The sequence below is a fragment of the Passer montanus genome, unplaced genomic scaffold (assembly GCF_014805655.1).
Source record: "Passer montanus isolate IOZ18808 unplaced genomic scaffold, ASM1480565v1 scaffold10, whole genome shotgun sequence".
Taxonomy (NCBI): domain Eukaryota; kingdom Metazoa; phylum Chordata; class Aves; order Passeriformes; family Passeridae; genus Passer; species Passer montanus.
The window spans coordinates 8,653,095-8,669,333 of record NW_024356505.1 but is presented as its reverse complement, the minus strand read 5'-3'; the positions used below and the strand labels follow the sequence as shown (position 1 = coordinate 8,669,333).

Sequence of the window (16,239 nt, the reverse complement as noted above, 5' to 3'; positions counted from 1 at the left end):
TTAAAATGCTGATAGTTTAAAAAAACCCAACAAAACTCTCTGTGACATAACTGCACGGAATATACACTGTTACTGAATATCAGTTTAGGTTTGGTCTGTCATAGCAGGTGGTGCACCTGGAAGGGCCATTATAACAGAATAATTTGGTAACATACATTCAGGTACTTCAGTGTGAACCCACTAATGCTTCACCCAGTATGGCACACCTTGGAGGACCAATGAATCCAAGCCCAAAAAAAATCTCCAACTAGAGCACTAAAGGAGAAGAGGAATTTCTTGATACTGAAACTAGTCAAGACTCTCCCCTGACTTTATGCACCTAATTTTAACACTGAAAACTACAAGGAGTACAGACTGACTTAGTCCTTTAGATCCATACTTTTGGGCAATAGGTTACAGGGAAATCAAAACCAGCAATAAAATAAAAAGTGGAATGGATTTCTGACCAACAGAAGTCATAGCAGAGCTATTACTGTGGAGTTCTTTTTGAACTACTCCAACATTTCACCCTGGTAGTCTGTTATTATAAGTAACAATCACTTTAGTCTGTACTGGAAGTTTCCTGCATATTTCAGTTTGCATGTACTTGTAAGGTCTTCCTAAAGAGAATTCACTTTTGTGTAGAATGGCTTTATGATGTGGATTAGTTTCCACAAGGGAACTAAATTGACAATAATGAATTCATTTTATATAGTAAGCTAGACTTAAATGAGAAGTGAAAAGCCAGTGCCAACAGAGTTCAGTGATCAGCCACTGTTCTCTCTATAATTCACTGGTTGCCTTTAATAATTACAGCATTGCCTTGATAATCTGTAGCTGAAGCATACTGGAAGAAAAGGAAGAGAGAATGCTTCTTGTGTTAATAGGAGAATTGATTTTTTAAATCTAAATGCAGACCCACATAAACTGCAGACAGAGTATTTATAACAAACATCTAAGAACACTGACACTGGTTTAAACTAAAATTAATTTATATCACTCAAATCCGGAAAAACATAATTTCAAGCCTTGATCTTATTAGGATACTTAATGTAATCTTATTAGGATGTGAGCTTCTATATATCAAAGTGTTTTATACATTGCAAATATATTTTAAAGAGCTCTAATAAACAATAGTGAAGAATTCACTACTGATCTCCAAACCTAGTTTCACAGGGGCAGATTATTGGATCCTCAGCTAATACAGCAGCAGAGGAGGCAATGCCTTCACAGAGACAATACTGCTGCTATACAGAGCCGGCTGTCACATGGGTGCTAAGTAAGTTTCCAGGACTTTCTCATCTCTTAACTGCCTGAGATTTAGCACTGAGCAGCATGCTTTCCAAAAGGACAGAGCACCTACAGCTTCAGCGGAAGCAAATGAGGATCATAGATGCTTAAAATTTCAGAAAATCAGGCCTGGTGCCATATACAAGGAAAACGCTGCCAGAAATGTCACTCACAGAATCCATGCCTGCCACTCCACAGGGATTCATATATGCTTAATGATGGCTAGCAAGTACAGAGAGCAGACCTAGCTAAGGAAAAACAACAGAAAACCAGGCAGCAGGCAAGCGATGAGCACTCTGTCTGCACTTGTATCCCCACTGGCAAAGTAGAAGTAAAATGGTTAAGAAACCGGTAAGACTGATGCCAAAATCTAAAATGTTTCTAAGCACTGCAGCAGACCTCAAAAGATAGTTTTTAATTTCATTTGAAACAGTTTCAATACTTCAACATTAATGTATGCACATATATATTAATGAAGCAGACATGTTAATCCCCCCGATGTCGATGTCTGTGAAGCATCTTAGCTCTTACTTCCTTCAGCACCAGCCGTGTGTAAGTAACATACTGTGGCAACATATGAATAGTTCATAGCTCCAGCAACAAATGAATGAATGAACGGTGACCTAAACACAAGCAGCCATTAAGGTTTCTGTTTCTTTACCCATCAGCTATTGCATATACTCCCGGCAAACAAGTGTGTTTTTCTGACATGCACACTTGTCTGTTAATAAGTTAAAGAACAATTTCAGTCAAGAATCTTTATGTTTTTCCCCTACACGCTTCGTTTCTTGCTACATGCATTGGAGTTTTACTCTATTAGAGATGCTCATGACAAGGCAAAGAAATGGAGGTGATGCTGCCAGGGACTAAGGTAAAGGATGCTACAGTGCTCTGCAGAAGCAGAAAGGATCTGCCATTCCTTCCCTGCACTTGGAAAGCATATGGACAAGCTCTGGGAAAAGCACCACGACAGCTTCCAGTTAGCACTCATGTTTGAATTTAGTCTGCACTTATACATCCCATGCAAGACTTTAATGTACTAAACAATGAGGCAAGATAAAAAGAAACAAATTCTAACATTCTAAATGGCATCAAGAATGAAATAATTCCAAGATGGTGGTGGTTTTTTTCCCATTTCTTTCCTTTTTTTCTGAGTGGTGTGTGTTGTTATTTAGTTTGATTGGGGGTTTTTGGTGTTTTTTTTCTTGTTTGAGTTGGATTTTTTTATGCTTAATACAAGAAGAAGACAAGATGAAAAATCCCCACACAAAGAGCCATACCTGTCTTTTTCAAAGGTTCAGCTCAAAATAACCCTAGTAATAACCTAGTGCATGTTATCAATGCAGTGACTTCAGAGATAAATTACACTGTATTTAACACCAGTGAAACTAAATTTCAGCTGCAGAATCTCCAGCGGGAATAATCTATAAGGACAAACACTGGTCTTTAAGGGACCAGCAAATAAAATTAAAAGTGAAAGCAGTTCACAAAAATACTTTTCCAATTTTAAATGGAATGACTGACACAAACTTACCCATCAATGAAAAAATGGATTTCTCCATAGAAATCCGTTTTTCAAATCTTTTATCTCAGTTAAAAAACGGAATCCATTTTTTCTGTTATCGACAATATACAGTTCAAAATTTCAGACCCTGCAAGTCTTGCAAAAAATAATCTCTGCAAAAATAAGCTCAATGAATTCAGACAACCTAGGCCAAAGAAAAGAAACAGATCCTGTGAGCTGTTAGTCCATTAAATAAGCACTACTCTAATGGACTTGTCTTTGTAGAAAGTAGAGAAAAACAGAAGGAACACTATCTGCTTGTGATAAACAGATTTCTTTTCTATATTAAGTTTTTCACATACAAGAGTGGAGTTTTATTTTGCTCCTTTTTAATCAAATAATTAATTTGAATAGTTGGTCAAAGGTACTAAAAGTCTCCTAGAGTGCAAAGTGGATGACTGGCTCCTTTATTCTTGAAGGTTGCATCAGGCTGCCTTCTAATTTTTAAAGCCAAAATTTGTAGGGAGCCTGTATTCAATAACTTAAAACTTTAATAAAGTCTTTACATTCCTTGAACAGTATGTGTGTATGTGGGTGCTAGAAATTACCAGTCCTTATCATTCAATACTGAGATTAGCTCTGCCCCTTCCACCATCAACCCTGAACCATATATCAAGTAAGTATTTTTTTTTTAAAAAGCACTTCAGTTTACATGATACCAGTTTTCTCCATTCTCTCACTATGCTTAGACTAACAAGGTATGACTTTTCAAACTTTTTCTTCCTCCCATTCTTTAAGTAGTCAGAAATATGCATGTATGGGTATGAAGTCTGTTAATGCAACATATATATTACTATATAGGTAAAATACTACCTTTGCTGGATAAATGATGCTACTCCTTTTACTACAAGATAATTTCAACATAAGTGACCACAAGAAAAGAAGAGGTTGCAAGATACTATCTGTCAGAACATAATGCCTTTCACAAATGAAGAAAATAATTACCAGAAACCACTTGTTATGAACAACAATTTCATTTCCCTGAACTGAAACCCTACAGCATTCAGCTGACTGATAAGTAAAATGGCTGCCAAAAGAGCAATACGGGTGAAAACAGAATTTGTTCTCACTGTCAGAGGCAAACGTATACAAAATGGTAAAATGAAAACTTTATTTTAAAATCTAGGTGACACAGATCTGTCTGAGATGAAAGGTATGACTGGGTAAAGAAAAGGTTAGCTGATCAAATTGACACGATCAGAAAGATTTGGAAACTGCAGATTCTGCAGGTCCCTACTGCTGCCTTACCCAAAGCACGTGGAGGGATTATATTTATGTAGGAAGAGGAAGAAATCTGGAGAAGTCCTGGAAAGAGTTAGCTTAAAGTCATAATGGGAGGTGGACTTCTCCACTGTGTGTAATTCAAGAGTTGCTCTGCAGCATTATTTTCTGGATGCTTAGTACTGAACTACCAGTTTTGCTGCAGATTTACAAGGCATTAAGTCAGCCTTAGACTCCCTCCCTCTCCTCTCTTTTCCCTGTCCTCCCCAAATAATAATTTCACCTTTATTCTTGAAAATTCTTTACATTACATATTAAAAATAATGTAACCAAGATTATAGGAAAGCCATCAATTCAAATTTTAACTTTCATGAATAATGATCTGTTTTGGATATTTCTCATTTTAGGACTACCTTGCATATATTCATAAATTTCTTTTCAACCAGAGGTAAGAGGTTGGATGGACACTGACAGACTACTGAATGAGAAGAGGTTCTTTCATGATAAGCCAACATAGCCCTAGGACAAATTTGGGCATTGTTTGGCAAGCATTAATGTATTAGGAAAGCAATTTTTCAAGGTTCAAATGCACAACGTGCAGTGTGTATTATATAGCTATTAAAAAGTAGCATTAACATAAGACTGAATACATCTTGTCCATGAAATTATCTATTCAATTCAATATGCCCATAGAACATTTACACACCACTAAAAATACATAAACTCCAGTAAGAAAAATCTCTACTGTACCACTGTCTTGGGTAGGTTACGCTCCCCATTCTTTCTTGAAACCACATGCAGTAATGTTATTAAAAAATATAACTAACTAAGCTTGGGACTCCTACATCCATATCTACAAAAATTACGAAAAAGCAATCGGAAATTTCATGGACAGCATACATACTTATTAATATGATCTGTTCTATTAGGTCCCAGTGAAAACATCTTATTAGTTCAACAATTAAATGATTCAGAAGCCATCCACACTATTTTTGCCTTTTAGCAGTTCCAATCAGTAGCAGATCTAGGTGTAATCAACAGCAGCAGGGGGCTTTAGGAAGCAAAACAAAACAAAAACAGTAGGGATCTTTACTAGTTTACAGTAATTTGTACAAGGAGATGTTAAATGTTATTGCAAGTTAGCCCAAGACATGGAAAAGCTACAGGAAAATTCCCGATTATGTACAATTATTATTTCAATACAGCAATATCAATATAATAAGCTTTTTTAAAAAATTGAGTATTTAAAGTTTACTAAAATTCTTTTCAAATCTAGAACTTCTGTATCTCTTTTTTGCCCCTCCATTTTACATTTTCTGTAACAAGATCAATATTTGGGTTACCATGTATTCAGAATCCATGGATGTCACCCCTTAAATTTGTGAGTGGGCTGCACGAGTGATATAAAGTCCCTTTTCTGTAGGAGTTGAGCACATGGTCTAAACAGCACTTTTAGCCCCTGCTATGCATGGTAGCGAAACTATATTTCCCATATGTTAGTGCTGACAGGCTGACTGATATAAATTCAACTCAAAGAAACTTACATACAAGTTATTTTTATGCTTTTTAATCCTTTTCCTCTATTAACAGTGTCCCAGATATAAGAGAAGAATACATTAAAGAGAAATTGATAAGTGGTGCAATAATTTATGCACCCTTTGAGTGCTAGGACATCTGCATAAAACGAGGCCATCGCCTTTTTGATGTCAAGGATCTTGGGATAGTTCCAAACTGTAAGTATTTAAATCCTAAGCTCTTAAATTCCCATTGATTTTTATCACAAGCGTGAAGAGATAAGCATGCATCTATCTTTTTGAATCTGCCCTTGTTAACATCTCTAAAAAAAATCTATCCAGCCACAGCCACGCAGCACTCCTAAAGGACAGAGAACATCTTCCAGTGAAAGCCCATGTTGCCACATCTGTAACATTCCTCCTAATTCAAAGCAACTTTACATAAAAAGAGCAATTGTACTTTTGGACTGAGGCACAGGCAGAGACACAGCGATGACACACTCTCACTACCCTATCTCCTCTGCAGAACCAGAGAAGTTCTGATATTCCCTTTTTTGCCCCCTCCATTTTACATTTTCTGTAAGAAGATCAATTTTTTGATTTGTATTAACATATATTCAGAATCCTCTCAGTCAGGCACTCTGTGGAGGAATGCTTTCCTCGTGGACAGGTACAGACACATGAAATTCGAAGTTCTTTGCAGATGACTGTCTCAATGACCACAAAAAGAGCATCAGAAAGCCTTATACTTGCTTGAGCCTCTTGAAGAGCAGAAGGTCAAAATTATAAACATAATCAGATTAAATACTTACCATATGGATAACTGTATTCTTTTCAATATTGTAATACACTTTGCAGCCAAGCTTACAGCTCTAGCACACAGCTTTACCAGAAACATGAGAGCAGAACATGCTGGGGTCAAGCCACAACGGAAAAAGCACCAAATGGAATCCCTGCCATACTTTTGCAGAGTACACTAATTCTCTCCCAGAAGCTGCCAGCAGGGGATAAAACATCTCCCACCTGCCCTCAAAAGAGGGTATTTTCCAAAGAAACTATATAATTTAATAAAAAGGCACCTTTTGAGACAGATAAGAGGCAGTTATAAAAGAGCAGTAAATTCTGGGATCAAAATGCAACTTCCTTCCATGGGTGAGAAGAGCAGTGGCTGTAAAGGTGAAGAGAGGGACATTTCACCAAATGCTAGAGAAGAACAGAGAGCTGTCAGGGACCGGTGGCACAGCTTGCTACTGACTGCTCACTGGTGATAAATTCAGGTGAGTCAGGACACAATGTGAGGTAAATCGCCTCACTAACTCAATCCTCCACCTTGCTATCTCCCAGACTATCTGGATCAAAGCTCCTCAGAGAAGCTTTTAAGGGAAAGATTTCAGACACATGTATTAAGAATAGTGAGCTTGACCATTACCAATAAAATAATTTCATGTAAGAACAGTTCAAATGTAGTTAAAGCTAAAGAAAAGATTCAAAGCTAGGACACAGATCCTCCATCATAATCAGCTAACCATTTCCAAAATGAATAATCTGCCAAACACATTAAAAAAGCATCATATTTTATAATTAATTGCTTTCCAACACAAAAACTACTACCTTTCCATAAATTCTACAGTTCATGAAATAAAAAAATATTAGAACTTTGCTGTCAAAATCACCATCAAATTCATGGTACCTGTTCCACTAGCTCACCTGCGTGTTTTGGACTTCCAAACCTGAACATATTCTGCTGGAACACAGATATAGCTATACTGTTCCAAAACTATCATCTTTAAAACACTTTGAAAACCATGAGCACCAGTGATGAGAATTTTCCACCATTTCTGTAACCTTCTGTTTACTGACTTTGCATGTTAAGTACCTCTTCTCACAGCGCACACAGCGCTCCAGCCTTTCCTAAACACCATCAGGATAGTTGGATGTACACCTGAATTACCAATGTCTTTGCCCCAGTTTTTCTCCAGATCCTCAAGTCAACGTTCATTCTCATGAATGAATTTAGGCTGACGGTTTCTAACAGTGTACTTTCAGTTTGAAAATTGCTGAAGGCAACAGCTGTTATTCACCACGAAGTCTGCAGTGTCACCTGTGGAAAAGCAATCACTTGAGTAACATAAGTGTTCACAGTTTCGGCATCAGGGATGAGTTTTGTGGTAGCACTAACTACCAGCATTCCCCTGGAGAACTTCTGTGGTGCAGTGAAGCAGGCACTGGGGTTCGGGAACCCCAAATTTTTGCTGGCTGTAAGCATATTCTAGATGGGTGCCTCTAAAAATTTAATGAAGAGGAAAGTAATGACATGAGTGTGCTCTTGTATATACACGTATGCAGCACACACTGCATCACATCAAAATTGCTCTCTCCATCCTTCTACTAACAGACTACAGTGCTACTGGAGCTCTGCAGCACTAGAAATCATTCCGTATAATGTACAGCACAACACCATGATTTGCTTCAGGGGTCACACACACAGCACTGAATCTTGATTTATACCACAATCCACAGTTGTTTATAACACATTCAGCTTACAAATCATGGAAACAAGTGAATACAAAACACTGCTCTGATTTTTACCATACAAATTCTTGTTTATGATATCTGTAACAAGATTAAATAAACATTAAATTACGATTTGGTTTATGTGATTCTGGATAGGTGGGAGGTTTTAAAATACTTTTCCCCTTTCTCTCTTTCCGAAGTTTTGAAGGTGAAACTGAAAAATGAAACTGAAATAACTTATAATGCACTCCAGCACATTTAACTGCATTCCCTGCTAATGAAGATTAAACTTACAGAATACAGGAAAAGCCATGCCTACACAGGCACGTATGCGCACTTACACACATGCACACACACGAGCCATACCTACAAAAGACTTCCTCCCATGGCTACACCATTGCTTTGCAAACAACAAGCTAATTTGGGTTCCTATCATGCATCTGATCGGTCATACAGCAATACAAAACAGAAATAAGTAAAGACGACCATCTGCTTGTTAGCTGAAACTATAAAAGTACATCTTTTTAATAAACAATAAAATTAGTTTGACAGGGCAGAGACCACCTGAATAGAAAATCAAATATTTCATGTTATTTAAGGTGTATGTCTGCTGGCTATTAAAATACTCCTCTTTAATTTATTACAGCAACACACACAATACTCATGTCATCCTCATTTTCTAAATCAATAATCAGCACAGCATGCTTCATTAACAGTGACCAATCACGAATGAGCTGGGGATCTCATTTTACAACATGAGCATTCCTAAGACATAAACCATCTGCTACTTGTAGTAACAGAAAAATCAAATTAATCCATTCTTATCATGCATTCAGATTTTAAAGCAATTAAAGATGCTCTTAGTGTAATCGCAGCCACAGAAGTAGTTCTGTAATGAGGAAAGCAAACTCTTCACTGAACTTTCTGTCATTCTCAATACATTTGAAAACTTTACAAGCTTTCTGCACTCCAGTGGGCCATTGTTCTCTGAACACAGATGTTGAAAACAACAAGCAATTTTTATTAAACATTTAATCTTTGCACATTTGAAGGAGTTTAAATACTGAAGCGTGATCAAAAAAGGGCATAAAACAAAACAAAAAAAAATCTACAAGTAAAACAATGCATAGGGTCTAACCTAAATCAGTAAATTTGGAGTAAAGATTCTTTTTATAGCCTTAACTCATGCCAGTATGGCTATCTTTTGCAGCACATATGGTCTGTAAGATCACACAATAATTTTATACACTTGGAATATCAGCGTACAGTCGTGTAAGATGCCATAGCTTCAGATTTGCTGGATATATAGGGGAAGGAGGTAACTGGTAAACCACTACCCCACACTTCTAGCTTTTCCAAAGAGTATCAGAATGACAATAAGCTAAAAATCCGTTTCCCTCCAGGAAAGACAGAGAAAACAGCGTGTGGCACAACCTTCCTCCACTGACCTGTCATGTGTCTTGATCTGACATGGAAGAATACAGCAAGGATGGAGAAGCAGTGCTCCCTTAAGACCTTGACTCCTCTACAAAACAGACCCATAAAAATGCTAGTCAGAATAAGCTCTTTTACGATGCTATATATTATTCAGAGAAACCAGAATACCAAACAAATATTAAGTATTGGTAAACACAGATTACTGTTGACTTCGACTTGTATCCAATCTATAACTTTATCACAACAATTTGTACAAATCCTTGAAAGAACCTAAAGAATTTAATCCTGTTAAATATGGACCCTAAATGTGAATAGAGAAAAACACATGCCAAGTGTCTTAAAATAAAATGTGTAGTCATCAAAACAAGGATTACTAAATTAAAACAATAATGTTTTTCTTCTAGGGAGGACCACCATCTATGAGCTCTTCATTCTGCAGTTTCATGTCGACTAAGCTGACATAAGCCACCACTACTGTCAGAAACAAATACCCTCTTTCTCCCCTCTTACCATCACAGTTCTTCTGAGTTTAAAATTAACTTTGGGCTCAGGGAATTTTTTTTCTTCTACTATGAATAATGTAAACCAGAAATTTTTCAAAGTTTCTATTCTCATAAACAGACCTTGCAACTGGAACCATAACGTGAACAGTAGGTTCTTTCACCTGATAGTTGACTGTTGTACTGCCCCATCCTTTTTGCTGAAATAAAGTACATTCTCTACTAGGGTTCAATATCAAAATGTTATGAAAATATATGAAGAAAACTTGGGGAGAAAAAAGCTCTTCTCACACTTCTGCATCAAGAGGAAGACATTTAGAGCCAATCATCTCTTATTTATTACACCTTTTTAAACTGGAGCTCTATTTGTAAATGATTGTTAATCACTGACACTCATACCTTGCAACTTACCCTCTCTTTGAGTGCATCTCTGACGAATTCAAAACTAAATTATGCTCATTACTTTCTGAGCAAAGGATCACCATCAACCCAACTCAAAAGTGAACTCAATGAGGAAAAAAAAAATCACAAGGAAAAACTTTCATGGATCCAAGAATTGTGTAGGCAGTTTCAGAACAGCTCTTAACTAATCCTACTATTTATTTATATAGATGCTGACCTTAGCTATAGCAGCAACAGCTAAATCTGAAAAAGGGGACTAGAGATGAAAAGAAGTCTCTTTGTTAAGTACTTGTCTCCTTATATGATACTTATTCTTTCAACACATGGGCCATTTTTGTAGACAATTTGACAGCATGTATTAAAGGTTTATCATATGCTTTCCATTTTCCTTTAAAGAATTATGATAAAGCACTCATATTCAGTGAAGACAAGATTTTTTTTTCTTCTAAAAGAATTTTAACCTGACTGTTCTGTACTAGAACAACTACCTTTTGGTAGCATATTTTTTTTCCATATTGGTATTTTACTACCCACCCTGTATGGTTTGTCTAGTTAGTATCATGGAATGGTGTGGATAGCACTTCTATGAATGACCACCAAAGCAGTGCATTTTTTGAAATCAAATGTAATAGCATTAACATCCCCAACATAATCAGTTTAGGTTGAGCCATTTTCCCCACACAGTGCTATCAACCAGCTAGGTCTGTTGTATTACAGGCACTGATAAAGGTTGCATATTTGATGAATGGCATTTTATTACTCATCTTCTATGAATCTTGCTTTCTTTCTTGCAATCCTTTTTGTAAGAATCCCACTTTTCTTATTTGAAATCTCCATCTGCATAAAGAATAAGCTTCACTCTGATGCTCCTACATGATTATCTGGTGTTCACATTTCTACTCCTGGGGTTATTAAAACTGCCTAACTTAGGCTTCTTTAAGATTTCTAAGTCAAATTAGGCTTTACAGACTCAGACTAGAAGCTGCAGTTGCTTAGATAATGATGGAGAGAAACAGGTGACTCTGTAGAGGAGATTCAGTGCTTCTCAGTCTGATATCTGAGCCAGACTTGGCCAAGAGCTGAGAAATTACAGAATGTCACTGTTGGCTGCATTCACTATCAGAGCATTCACACCAACAGATTTTACTGAATTGTGTATTTTTCAAAATCTACTTACAAACTCAAGCATGGAAGGAGAATTATTCTAAAAACTACAAATGGCACTGATATTCCAAAGAAAGGTAAGGGAGCACAACTGAAGCCCTGCTAGGCACTGCAATAAATTAGAAGCGATGACTCAAAACTCTCAAATGTCCACAAAAAAGCTTTAATGCAAGCCCACTACTTCTATAATGTTGCAAAAGAAACAAACAAAAAATTTCTCAATGAATGATTGACTCCAAAGAGTATAAACTAATTTAAAAACAAAATTCATGCTACTATATTTCAAAATCCTTTTTTTTTCCTTGAATGTTATGAACCACAGTATTTGAAAATGGGGTAATTTTGTTGCGTAAGCAGGCTTTCTTAAAGAACATTTCAATGACCCAGTTATGTCTCTGTTTTATTTTTGTAATATTTTTATATGAACTAGGATAAGACTGCAGTTAAACGCTGTTCTTCAATTTATTTTTCCATCTGCTTTTAGCTGCAGGATAGCATATTTTATCACATTTGATATACAGGGTCAAAGGAAAAAAAAATTAACCCTGTATTTTTGCATAAAATGTATAAATAAATTCTGATGGTGCAAGCTCAGCAAGTAGAATATTTTTACTACTTCTATCTTGTGATAATGTTTTTATAATCACTTATATCTCCATCGCTAACAACTGAATGCCGTTTTCTGTGTTATTAACACAGCTCTACAAATCACAGGGAAAAATCCAGGATCTGAGCAAAAGAGGATAAAAGGTCGCATTTTTAGAAGGTAATCTTTTCACACATACAAGAGGCAATAGGCCAAGTCACTTAGCTCTTCCTAGCTAATCAAACTGCACAATTTCAGCATAGTGGTTCTTTTTTAGATGTAGGTGGTGATAAAACGATCCTCGCCTTGGGAACACATCCAAGATACATACACACTCCCAAACACCTCCCCCTACTCACCCCACCTCCAGTTGATTTGAACACAGACATACTTATCAATACTTTTTAAGGTAGCAATCATGCTAATGGGGACAATTATGAAACAAGAGAGGGGTCACAGTAAATCTAACTCAGAGTATGTGACCAAAGTTATGCGGGGAAAAACCGAACTAGTGTCAGCATCAAGCATCTGTTGCTGCTGGTGTGAGGACAAAGCGAGTGCCAGAACAAGGAGGCAGTTTTGTAGATCTACTGTTTGTCAAGTCGCCCACTGAAGCAAGCCTTGAAATCAGTGTGTGTACTGCGGCCATCTGTTTACTTTTCACTAGCAAAACTCTTGACTCTTACCATCTCTTTGAAGTCATGGTCAATGTCAAGAAACAGGTACAGTTCTGATGATCGTGCATGTTTTTTTAAGTTGACAGAGGGGAAAATAGGAAGGAGGAAGGAAAACAGAAGTATGTAATTAGTTTATAAAAAAGGGAGGATTACAGGAAAAGGATCTTCATTTATTCAGATAATATTATGTCCCAAGGGGATTAGGCTATCAAGGTATCCTGAAAGCAACTAGTGAAAACAGGAAGACTGGTTTGCCACAAAATAATGATTTATTTACTCAGCTTTGTAACAGAGCTGCTGAATTGACCTGGACTTAAGAAACTTGTCGTTGATCTCTTCCCTCTGGTGACCAAAATTAGAATAGATCAAATGATCTATGATAAAGTGGAATTAAAAGCTCAAACACTCCTGAATCACTGCTAAACCACCCACAAACACCACACTGCTAAGCTCCATTGCTGATTAGTTTCACTGTGCAAACTCCCCATAAAGAAAACCACTGTCCATTTACCAGTGTTTTTCAGCAACATCTCATGCACACATCTGCTCAATCTTCACCCATTTTAAGGCTCTCTTTTTTCAAGAAATAACATATCCTTCCTGTAACCTCCACTATACAATCTTATTTACTTAAGTATCTTTTTGAATTCTCCCTTTTTCACTTGTGTCATAAAGCGAATTGAAATTTCTTTCAGTCTCCTTCTTTTTCTTTTTTTAATGCTCCAAAACTCAGTAGAGATTTCCATTATTTCATTTTTTATTTATTTTCCTCTGTCCCATGTCTTATGGACTATTTAAGTGAGAACTCCAAAATATCACAAGGTACCACATGATTTCCAGATGTGTGCACGTGGCTTTCAGTGTGGGGTAACCTGCCTTAATTTCATCAAAAAACTGGTTGATGGAAGACATACTTACATTTCATGGACATACTTACAGGACTCAAGAATTTAGGTGAACTGCATCAGCAGTAGATATTGCCTCAGAATTGGAAAATTGTTCACATACAGGATGAAGGTATATGGGATGGCTCCACAACTACAGAACACTGAAAAATCTCAATCACCTTGTATATTTAAATGCTTGCTACAGAGATGGCTGTGTATGTATACACGTTTGTGTTTTGGAAGCACCAATGAACAAATTGATATGCTGGGTTTTTCAGCACTGAAATTTGAAAATGGATTCTGTGCAGAAGAGAAAATTTTTATAGCTGAATCAGGTCTTTCACCTCTGAAACAACTGCAGTATTCTTTGCCAATAAAAGAAGTATTGCTCCTAAAAAACCCTATGCACAAAATTTAGGGGGGAAATAAAAGTAGCTGTAAGTTTACTGTCATGTGCAGAGGCAATAACTTTGGAGAAATACAAGATGTATTTCAACTTCCTCTAAAAAAATGAATGCCCCTTTTGGAATTGTTGTTTAAGTTAGATATTTTCACATAGAGAGTAATCACCAAAATTAATGAAATGTTTCGAACTTCTTATTCCACAGAATAACCTGACAAAAGCAGACCACTCACTAATAAAGTGCAACTTAATAAATCATGTGAAATCTTATTTTGTTCAAACCCTTACTAACTCCTAGCACCATCTGTTACCATCAAAACTATATGACAAGATATGATATATAATTAATAGGTAAACAACAATCTAATTAAAATGGACAAATACTCCATGTTCCTGCCATTTGGGAGCTCTAATTACAGACTAAATTTTAAGCTTGAATTAAATATTTAAGCTGGAAAATTAACTTTCCTTCTCGAGCCTTGAATACATTAATACAGATATGTGAAGCGACTTCCTGATGGGAACTTAAACATGTAATTTAGTTTCATCAAAGCAGTTACTAATTGTTAAGCAGCAGTACCTTACCATATGTACACAATAGCTATTTAGAGCCAAAAAGGTGGTTTTAAAGTACCCCTCTGCAACCCTTTTCTGACATAAATATAAAATGTATATACAGCACAACAGTTTACACTACACACTGAAAATAAATTACATAGAGACTTCAGCTTTCAAATGGGTCTTAGCATGCATAAGTCTGAACAGATCTAGATAAACAAATGTGTATTTTTGCTGCTGAAGAAACTAAAGAATGTCTAGAAAAGTTAAGATATTTTTACATTCTACTTACAGAATTTTGAACTTCAGAGTAAAACCAGGCAATTTGCCTGAGCCATCTAGGAAAACAAAATGCTGAAAAAACCAGGTGTTTCATATAACTTAATAAGATGATCCAAATTTTCTTAAATATTATATCAAAAGGAGAGAAATAGGAATAAAACTGAGAAGAGAATTACACAAAACATTGTTAGGATGGTTCCAAGCATGCAAATGGTTAGAATTTACCTAATACTATTGTAGAACAGTAGATATTATTGTACTAGTAGTTTTCAGTATTTGCATTCTGACCAGGAATTTGATTCTAGGTGTTTAAGAGTGCCCATCAGTCAACAACAGACTGTGACTGTTTCAGGAAAAAACCCAACACAGCTTTGTTCTTTATGAAAACCACAGTGATTTCCAAATAGTACTGAATTGAACTACCTTGCAAAGCATTTCCCCCATCTTATGGATACAGAGTTTGAGGCACATGAATGCTAGGTGACACCCACAACCATATGTTAAGGTTCCAATGGTGTAAAATACTCCATATATATGCAACACTACACTTTCCTGTGTTCACATGGAACTCTTTTAAGGGAGGCACACAAAGATTTCAGCATGGTTTCAATCAAGACTTACAGGCTCACATGGCCTGAGTCAGTGACACATGAGAAACAAGTAACCAAATTTCTTATCTTCAGTATTCTCCTCTAATCCTAATATTCTCCATCCACACAACAGACACTCATTTGTCTTGCTTTAATTTAGATTCAACTGCAGAACAGCAGTACATGATATTAAGAGAAATAGTGCATATATCTTTTTAAATATCCTTGGAATGGTATGTTACGTCCAACAATAACAGGAACACAACATAAAGAAGCTTCATCCATCCATCTAGCCCTAAGAATTTTTAATTTCAGCATAAATAAAGATGAAAAATGAATTACTGGGCCATGACTTCATCAAGGGATTCTAGTGACATCAAAACCAAACCTTTAATAGTTTGTGATGTCACTGTAAAGCCTCAAGAGACTTCTTGTTCCATAATTCAGAAGAACATGGCAGCTTCTCAAATTACGTAGTTAATGGACTGGAGGCCCAGAATGTGCTTTAGGACCTACTCTGCTTCTACCACTCCCTCACTGCTGTCCTTTCTCTCATTACTACAATACAGATATAATTTTACTGTTTCCACGTGATAGAAGTACACTGACAGTTTACAATAATTGAGCTGGTATTTTCAGTTACACAAACTTAGATGTTGTTCTTTCTACAG

General features: G+C 36.4%; 1 protein-coding gene across 6 annotated transcripts in view; it reads right to left on the bottom strand.

The window, feature by feature from the left end:
* Positions 1–16,239, bottom strand: part of TBC1D5 (TBC1 domain family member 5) — a 316,631-nt gene that overhangs the window by 206,671 nt on the left and 93,721 nt on the right. The window contains exon 4 of one of the 6 annotated variants that reach the window (XM_039703260.1): positions 9,531–9,607. The exons of the other annotated variants lie outside the window; for them this stretch is intronic. The gene's annotated coding sequence lies outside the window, so the exon portion shown is untranslated. The remainder of the gene's footprint in view (positions 1–9,530; positions 9,608–16,239) is intronic. 6 annotated transcript variants of the gene reach the window in all.